Genomic DNA, 9,406 nt, shown 5'->3' on the forward strand with positions numbered 1-9,406 from the left:
CCTCTGAAATAAAAATGCAAATAGCTTCATCCACAGTTTGGTCTTTAATCAAGCCAGACTCTCTAGTCTTTCAGCGGAGATGCCCTGAAAACCCGCCAGATGCCCGGGCTGATGGGAACCCAGGTGGGGCTTGGACTCCTATGGTGTCACGTGGGTGCCCACAGCGGGCAGGCAACTTCCGAGGCTCAGGGGCCCTTCTGCTGCCTGACGGTTCCAGCAGCTTCACACGATCTCCTAACCTCTCCATCCTAGAACCCAGGAAAGACGAAATCACTGTACTTGTTCCACCTGCAAACTCTCCTGTTAGAAGCAAGTCTCAGGTTGGTAGAGCTCAGAAACTGTCCGTGAGACTTTCCTGCCACAGAGTCCTTGCATGTAAAAAGCAGTTCGCTCAATCAAGGAAATTCAATTTTAGGAACCGAAATCTTAAGTCAACTTCACTGGCCTCCTCCAGTTTCACATGTTTTCTTTGAAAACCAGTATCACAAGGATACAAAAGTTAGGCTTTCCATTGTTCTTGAATCTTTTTTTAATATCTATTTATTTATTTGCCTGCACCAGGCCTTAGTCGCGGCATGCGGGATCTTTTAGCTGCGGCACGCGGGATCTTAGTTGTGGCACGCAGGATCTAGTTCCCAGACCAGGGATCGAACCTGGGCCCCCTGAATTGACAATGCAGAGTCTTAAACCACTGGACCACCAGGGAAGTGCCTTGAATTTGATAGAAGTAAAATAGTTTGGTTATTTTCAAGAAATACAGTACCCGCCTGTCAGTGCTAGCGTCACAAACAGGGGTTTCTTCGAGGTCCCCTCACAGGATAAGCGTCAGTTAACAATGTTAAGGTCCTTAACAATGATAAGGCCAGTGGAAATACAACAAAACACCTGGGATCTGTCTCCGGGAGTGAAGGTGGGGCACAGCAGTGATGACCGAGGAAGCGGTCCATCAGCCTGAGACTAGCGTCAGCATGGCCACAACACATCCTTGCAGGCTCACACTCGGAGATGGGCCTGCAAAGCAGACAGTGTCTCCTGGAGCTTGAGAAATAGGAGGTGAGCCAGGGCATGGGTGGGGGCTGGAGAAGTGAGCGTCTTTGTCCAACCAAATGAGGTCTTACTGAAGGGGGTCAGTCTTCGCGAAATTATCCTCAGAAACTTACAACCCTGATATCTTATACCCCATGTGTGGCTGAAAGATGACAGAAAGAGCTAAAATTTTTAATTCTATTGAAAATTGTACTATAGCTCCTCCAAATTCTGTAGCAAGAGAGAAACTGAGGATTGAGAGGGGGCTGAACATGCAAAAAAGAACAGGAATCGATGTTTAGGAAGGGGAGGTTTCCCCAACTCAATAAACGCATCCAGCGAGACACAGCCCTCGCCAGAGCAGGTGGAAACAGCACATCCACAAGAGAACTCACTGCGAACTGAAGGGGCGAAAAGCTCCATTCTCCGGGTCATGGGCTTAAAGCGTTGTGATTTTAGCCTTGAAAAGAGAAAGCCGTCATGACTTCTAACCTCAAGTGAAATACAGTGTTTAGGGAGGAGAATTAGCCAGTTAATACCACAACCCGCATCCTTGAGCCCGAATTCCATCGCGCTCTGTGCTCACAGGACAGAAAGCGTGGGCGTAAGAAGCATTTGATGAAAGTTGCAGGGACGGTGGATGACCAGCCTCAATTGTCCGCCACCCCATCCGCAGCTCAGGGCTTTTACAAGAAGACCTGGCCACCAGGTCAGCCGATACCTGACGCTTGGGTCCAGCTGGCTGAGCGCCCTGGCCAGCAACCTCAAAGCATTCTCCTGGACGAGAACCATTTCTACCCCCAGAGTGGTGTGCACTCTGACCCTCTGCTTTGGTGGGATTGATCTGCTCACAGGTACAACACACTTACAAGGTATTGCTGAACCGGGACGTCCAAGGAGCACGCAATCATTTTAAAAAATCCAGCTCATTTTTTATCACATATTTAACCGAAAAGAGCATAGGACTTATAGATGGAGTGTCTGACTTGAAGGAAAGCTTAGTGACGGCGGCTGCATCAGGACCTCACCCTCAGCTCCCACAGGGGCAGCCGAACGCTGAGAGGTGTCCCCTGGCAACAAAGCAGAAGGGGCCGTATTTTCGGAGCCCGTTTATAAAGGGGTCCCCACAGGGTGTCTCCTCTCTGTCCACTGTGAATATTTTAAAGTGTGAGTTAACATCTACTTGAGATTCTGATTTCAGTATCACTGATCGAATCCAATGATGGAACTTCAGGAGAGTTATTGCCTCTTCAGAGCTTTTTCACATAAAAAATTCAGGGGCAGGTCCATATCGCAAAACACGGTGTTTCACCCAATATAAACTCACTCAAACCCGGCAGAGGGTAAAAGGCGGGGGGGAGAAGCGGAGACGTGGAGAACAGACCCATCCTGTCTGGACGCCAAGACTTATATCTGATCCGGGCCTGAGGCACCACCTCCAACAGAAAAACACGGAAATCTTGCTACCCGCTCACACTTTCCAGTGCCCTCCGCAAGGCACCACCGTTCTGGAACCCTCTCTCTGGGTCAGCCATCGAGCCCCTGTGCCCTTGGTGCTGGTGCAGAGCAGTAGCGACAGTGTGCACCTCCTGGGGGCCTGCAGAGATGCTGCAGGACCTGGGGGCAGGGGGTGAGGCCTCTGCTGGCCTGGGGGCCGGGGGGGCTTCCTTAGAGACCCCCAGATCCGTGCCTCAAATCGCTCTGCTTATCCCTGCAGATAACTCAGATTAAACCTCACTTAAAAAAAGACAAGGGTTCTTAGAAGGAAATGACAAAGGCGATTTGAGCACAACCAGAGGAGAGGAAAGCCGATGGGCCTGAATCGCCACTTCTCGGCCACTCACCAGCTTTTCCTCCCAATTTCTCAGCCAAGAAGTGTGAGAAGGAAGGAACTGCAGGCGATGATCTTCGCGTCCTTTCCAGCTTTTAAAACTTCCTGTGATTGCACTCCTCTCTAAAATGAAAACGCATCCATTTGCTGATGGAAGTGTGGTTAAAAGGTGCCACGTGTCTTTCTAGAAAAGCAGTTCTCGGTCACTTCGGAGGAGGCTGACAGCTCAAAGGCCACCTTCTCTTCCCACAAAGCTTCAGCTTCTCCGCCAGGTGAGGGAGGTCGGCAGCCCCCAGCCAGCGCCCCGTGCTGCTCAGCCACAGTGGGGATAAATGATGCATCCATGGCATCTGGTCTTTGGGACCACTTTCCCATTTACATCGTCAAACAAAGTTGGTTTCATTTTCATAAAGGATGACAGGATCAGGACTTTCTCAGATTCTCTTCCAAAAGAAATTAGTGTGGAAATAAAAGCTCTTTCTGCTGTAACGTTACCAGCTTTGATTGTGAAGCAGGTGGCAATCAGATCGTGTTTACTGGAGGAGAAGAGCTTGAACTGACGCTATTTCCTATCACTCCACACCCTCCGAGGAGACATCGCAGCTTCCGTGTCATGATGATGTGATTTACCCAGAAGAACCACCTCTCCTCATTACTTTGATTGGAAATTCAACAAAACTTGATGTGCTCCCTCACTAAGGAGAGCCCAAGAGTAGTGTGTGCCAGCAGGCAAATCAGTGCCAGCCACAGCGTCCAGGGGTCAACCAGAGCCGCCGCCCGGGTCAGCCCCGCCCAGCACCTGCCTCTCAGCCACTGTGCACGGTGACCAGGTAGAAGCGGTGCCCAGCATCCCCCACGGACCTGCTGTCAGGTGTGAGGGTGATGGGAGCAGGGTTCTCCATTTTCAGATAACTCAGAATGAATCCAGGATCCCCACTATATCTTTTTGTTTTTGTTTAAAGATTTTATGAGCATGGCTTTTAATTAATTAATTTAGTTATTTATTTTGGCTGTGTTGGGTCTTCGTCTCTGTGCGAGGGCTTTCTCTAGTTGCGGCGAGCGGGGGCCACTCTTCATCGCGGTGTGCGGGCCTCTCACTGTCGTGCCTCTCTTGTTGAGGAGCACAGACTCCAGAGGCGCAGGCTCAGTAGTTGTGGCTCACGGGCCCAGTTGCTCCGCGCATGTTGGATCTTCCAGACAGGGCTCGAACCCGTGTCCCCTCATTGGCAGGTGGATTCTCAACCACTGCGCCACCAGGGAAGCCCTCCACTATATCGTCATGATATTTTCCTCTGTTATACTTCTCCCAACTACAATTGAATTATGACTTATGTAATTATTTGATTAATATCTGTCTTCCCCCACCTGATGAAGACAGACAGCAGTGGCCTGTCTCCCTAATCTCATTCTCCTCGTGCGAGGAGCTCAGTGTCTGAAGCAGAGAAGACCTTCAACGAATGAACAAACCAACCATTCGCTGAATCAACAGTGAATCAGCGGTTCTACAGTGATACCTATTTTCTCTTGGGGCGGTTTTGAAGGTGAGCATGCTGGAGTCATCGAAAAACAGGGATGCGTCTGTCCACGGCAGAGTGAGATCATATGCTTTCCTCTTACAATCCAGTGTGTGTGGATCCCACAGCCAACCCACCCCCACAAGGCCCATGGCATGGCCCCAGACTCATCTCAGAGGAAGACTCCACACCAGAACAGACCCTTCCTTGCTCACCCTTGGGGGGTGGGACATGTGCTGCCCACCTGGCCAGCGCTGACGGGCTTCTTCTGAATTGCACTGGTCCCACGTGGCCTCCATCCTCATAGGTGCCCAACACACACACTCTCTGAAGCTTTGTGCTACCCCTGTTTACAAAGCTCAGAAGAGCCACAGGTTTGTGTGGGACTGATAAGATGTACAGCTTAGTAATGGAAAAATGCAAAAAGACCTGCTAACAAAACTAGAAAACTAAATGTTAATTCTTTGCCCAAGAGAGGAAAAGTGGGTTCCCAGAGGTCTCAACATGAGTGAAAAGGTCACCTTCAGATGCGCAGCTGGAAATGGCTCCCCCATCCTGGGAGGCTTGGCAGGTAATTCGCCCCAGGTGATGCCTTAGTCATGCGACACCTGCAAGGGATGCTCTGCCACTGTTGGCGAAGGACCACGCCTGGGACATGTGCTTGTGGTCCCTGAACACCTTTCACACGTGTGGGGTGCGGGGGAGCTGAAGAGCAGGGGTCGGGCAACCCTCTAGACGCTCTGACCTCTGCAGACGTCACAAGTCATGCCTCCTCTGCTCCTGCCAGGGCCCACGCGCCTCTGTCTCACTCGCCAGCTGCTGAAGGCAGGAGTACCGTGATGCTCATAAAGAGAAAAGTACGTTCTCATAAGAATAACACTTAATATTCACAAGTAACAAACCACAGCACTGGTAGCGCAGCAGTACTGAGAACTTAGCAACAGGAGGTTAATAACCATAAAATACTAGGATCCACGTTCCTGCGGGACTGAGGAAACGGTTCAGCTGTTCGCCAGCAACAGCCCGTTTCTGGAAGAAACCTTGATGGAGCGAAGACGTCACGGTCCCCACCTGGCACTGACGTGTGCCCCAGGCACAGACCTCTAGCGGAGCTGTGCGTGGGCACGGATTTGGTTTTTGTTTGTTTGTCTGCTTAGGCTACAACACAGATAAAACACAAAACAGGACAAGCTAGAAGAACGGTAATAATTCATCACAAAGTCAACATCAAAAATGGGCTTTTGTTAAATTGCATTATTTGCAGGTTTTCTAAGTATTTTCAACAAGCCCAAGAAGTGCCCTGAGGACGGGCCTGGGCTCTCTGTCAGCCCTCCATCGCTTTGTTGGGTGCTGAAGTGAGAGAGCCCAGCAGTCGCCATGCCACTGCACTCCCCAGCTCCACACGCTGGATGTCGGGGGGCTTCTTCCTCATCAGTGACAAGTCTTTTCGAATATTCTGTCCACCCCACACATGAAAACTAATTATCATAATTAGTGAAATAAAGCAATAAAGAATCAACTGATCTGTAACACACCTGCCAGTACGTTCATTCCCAAACCACTGAGGCTCCTGATGTGGTCAGCTGGGGAGCTGTGGTCCTGTCCTCACTGGAGGCAGGTCTTGGCCCTTTGAGGGGGCCTTGAAGCTCCCGAATGGGTACGGACACAACAGAGAGTGATGCCCGCATATGCGTCTGAGTTATTAAGGCTGGACTGAAGAGGCTGTAAATTCCTCTGCAGTTCATTCCAGAAAGACATCTGTAGAATGTCTACAAATGTCAGTCTACAAATGAATGCCTCGTTCGAAATGGAAAATGCTCTTAGCTGTTAGGGCTCAGGTATATTTGATGAAAACAGTCTTGCTTTGTACAGGGTCAGGAGAGGATGGTTGGTTGAGAGTTTTCTTTGCACATACCCAGAGAGCTCACACAACACACACACACACACACACCAACACACACACCCACCACTCCAAACAGAAGCTCAATCTAAGCTGCTCCCCAAGTGGATCCTGCAATGCTCTGAGTAGGGATTTACAGCCATCTTCCTGGCAGAGCTGCCAGGAGGTCGCCCTTTGACACCTCGTCACCGTACTGGAGGTCTCTGCTCCTGTGGGCTTGATGCGGGCAACAGGCAGATGTGATTCTGAGCGACCATCAGTGGGGGAGCCTCACGGCAGCTTAGGGGACGTCCCCTCAAGGCAGCAAACGAACTCGAGGGTAAGCAGGTCGTTTAAACAGGGGTTGCTGGAAGCCGCTCAGTCTCAGGCACGGGCAAGGCTCACGGCCACCAGCCACCGAGGCCACAGCCACGGAACAGGGGCCCAGAGGTCCGGCCCACAGCACTGACCTGGAGGAGCTGACAGGGGCCTCTGGCCTCGCCACCAGGAATGCCGCCCACGGGTGGGCGCCGTCCCCATGCCTCTCGAGGGCAGCACCTCACAAGCGCAACAGGGTGAGTGGACGTTACGCATGAAGTTGGGGTGCAGCACTTGGAGCAACCGTGGCGCTTCCGCCACAGAACGATGCCAGCGGGGGAACGGCTGGGGTGGCCACGGGCCTTCCGCAAGTCGTGGGTCCACAGCTTCACGCAACACGTGGACGTCTGTGGTCTGGGGAGGGGGGGCGGGCACTCCCAGGGCCACGGTGGGGAGAGGCGGGTGTGCCTGGCCCCCGGGCTCAGAGGCCCCTGGCCCCCAGGTGTGGCAGGGGCGGGGGACCCGGGGCCCAGAGAAGCCCGTGGGTCCCCAGGAACCTCTCGGGGGTCCCTCCACGGGACTGGTCGGCTTCTCCCTTCTCCCTGCAGGGCTGAGGGGCCCGTGAGAGCGAGCGAGCTGGGCTGCAGGGCAGGTGGGCGCGCCTGTTGATGCCAGCGTCCCCTCCGTGTCGCGCTCTGACCACTCCCCCTGGTAACGTCCTCCTCGTGAGCAGGCCTGGCTCGATGAGTCTGTCGGATACACGGACCTCACGGGGCAAAGCCTCACGTGGAAGCTGGGCCCTGAGCCCCAACCAGCGCGACTCCCAGTGGGCACACGCAGGACACACAACAGATACAAACAACGCAACACGACACGCACACAACACCCATACGTGTACAATTAAAAAACTACACACATGCAACAAAACATACACACGACACACATGTGACACGATATACGTGCAACACAAACACATGAACATACAACTCACACACACACACAAACCACAACATATACACAACACACAACATATGCACACACAGACACATACCATAGACACGTACAACACACACACAAAACATACAAGACACGCGCAACACAAAACATACAAGACAACACACGCACAACACACACAACACACATGCACAACACACAAAACATACAACACGCACAACACACAAAACATGCAGCACAACACACAAAACATACAACACACGCACAACACACACAAAACACACACACAAACCACAACATACACACAACACACCCACATACAACATATGCACACACAGACACATACCATAGACACATACAACACACATGCACAACACACAAAATATACAACACACACACCACACAAAACACACAGGCACAACACACAAAACATACAACACACGCACAACACACACAACACACAAAACATACAACTCACAAACACACACAACACACAAACCACAACATACACACAACACACAACATATGCACAGACACATACCATAGACATGTACAACACACACAACACAAGAAACATACAACACATGCGCAACACAAAAAACATACAACACACGTGCAACACACAACACACAAACCACAACATACAACACACCCACACACAACATATGCACAGACACGTACCATAGACACGTACAACACACACGCACAACACACAAAACATACAACACACACTACACATACCACGTACAACATACATACACACAACCCATCCAACACACATAATAACACAACATGCACACAGACACGCATGACACACACACATAGCCCTGTTCAGGACCCACGAGCAAACTTAAACCTAAGAACACACTGTTTAGAGTTCCATCAACCCTCCACCACCCCCCAGGAGGGAAGCACGACTCCCCCTAAGTGTGGGCCGCACAGAGCAACATCCTCCCGAAGAGCACAGTGTGGACAGCGGAGGAGCCACTGGACAGGAAGACACCTGACAGACACGGCCTCGGCCAGGTGGTCAAGGTCAACATCGGCAGAAACGCGTCGTGTCGAGAGTACGCACCCCTGAGAGGAAGTGACAAGAGGACACCTCATCCATGTCTTCCTTCTAGAAACACACCACCCCAGTTCAGCCACCAGACAAACCCCAGACGATGCCCAGCAGAGGGACATTCTACAAGCTCCCCGCTCCTCCCATCGTCAAGTCATCAAAACTACAGAAACACCGAGAAACCGTCACAGCGAGAGGAGCAAGGGGGACTCGAGTCTGAATGAAAATGTTGGTGCCCACGGCGCATCCTGGGGCTGATAAACACGAAGAAGATAAGAATAAAACACGCGCTTTAATAATAATAAATATCAGTGCTATGCTCAGGTGTGACAAATGTACCCACAGAAATGTAAGATGCTAGCAAGGGGATCCTGGGTGTGGAAGTGCTAAATATGTCTGTGTATCTTTGCCACTTTTCTGTAAATCTAACATTATTCTAAAATAAAAAGGTGGTTCAAAATAAACAATTAAAATAATAATTACCTCCTGTCGGTTGTGGGTGCTTGGGAGGGGTGCCTTTGACCCAGCACTCAGACCCCACCTCCCTGCCACCTCAGGGAGGTGGGACCCGCAGCATCCTCACACCATCCACTCATGGACCCCTGGAATTTTTTTTTAATAGATCTTTATTTGAGTATAATTGCTTCACAGTACTGTGTTAGTTTCTGTTGCACAACAAGTGAATCAGCCACATGCACACACAGTGTCCCCACATCCCCTCCCTCCCACATCCCTGCCCCACCCCTCCAGGTCGTCGCAAAGCACCGAGCCGATCTCCCTGTGCTATGACTGCTGTTCCCAGCATCTGATCTCTAAAAATT

General features: G+C 51.2%; 1 long non-coding RNA gene and 1 other non-coding gene across 2 annotated transcripts in view; both read right to left on the reverse strand.

Annotated features, from left to right (window-relative positions):
- Positions 1-9,406, reverse strand: part of LOC141276725 (uncharacterized) — a 406,019-nt gene that overhangs the window by 198,697 nt on the left and 197,916 nt on the right. The window lies entirely within an intron of this gene.
- Positions 633-706, reverse strand: TRNAD-GUC (transfer RNA aspartic acid (anticodon GUC)). Its single transcript has one exon. It is a non-coding gene; the product is annotated as a tRNA-Asp (tRNA).

Source organism: Tursiops truncatus, chromosome 16 (assembly GCF_011762595.2).
Source record: "Tursiops truncatus isolate mTurTru1 chromosome 16, mTurTru1.mat.Y, whole genome shotgun sequence".
In the NCBI taxonomy this organism is placed as follows: domain Eukaryota; kingdom Metazoa; phylum Chordata; class Mammalia; order Artiodactyla; family Delphinidae; genus Tursiops; species Tursiops truncatus.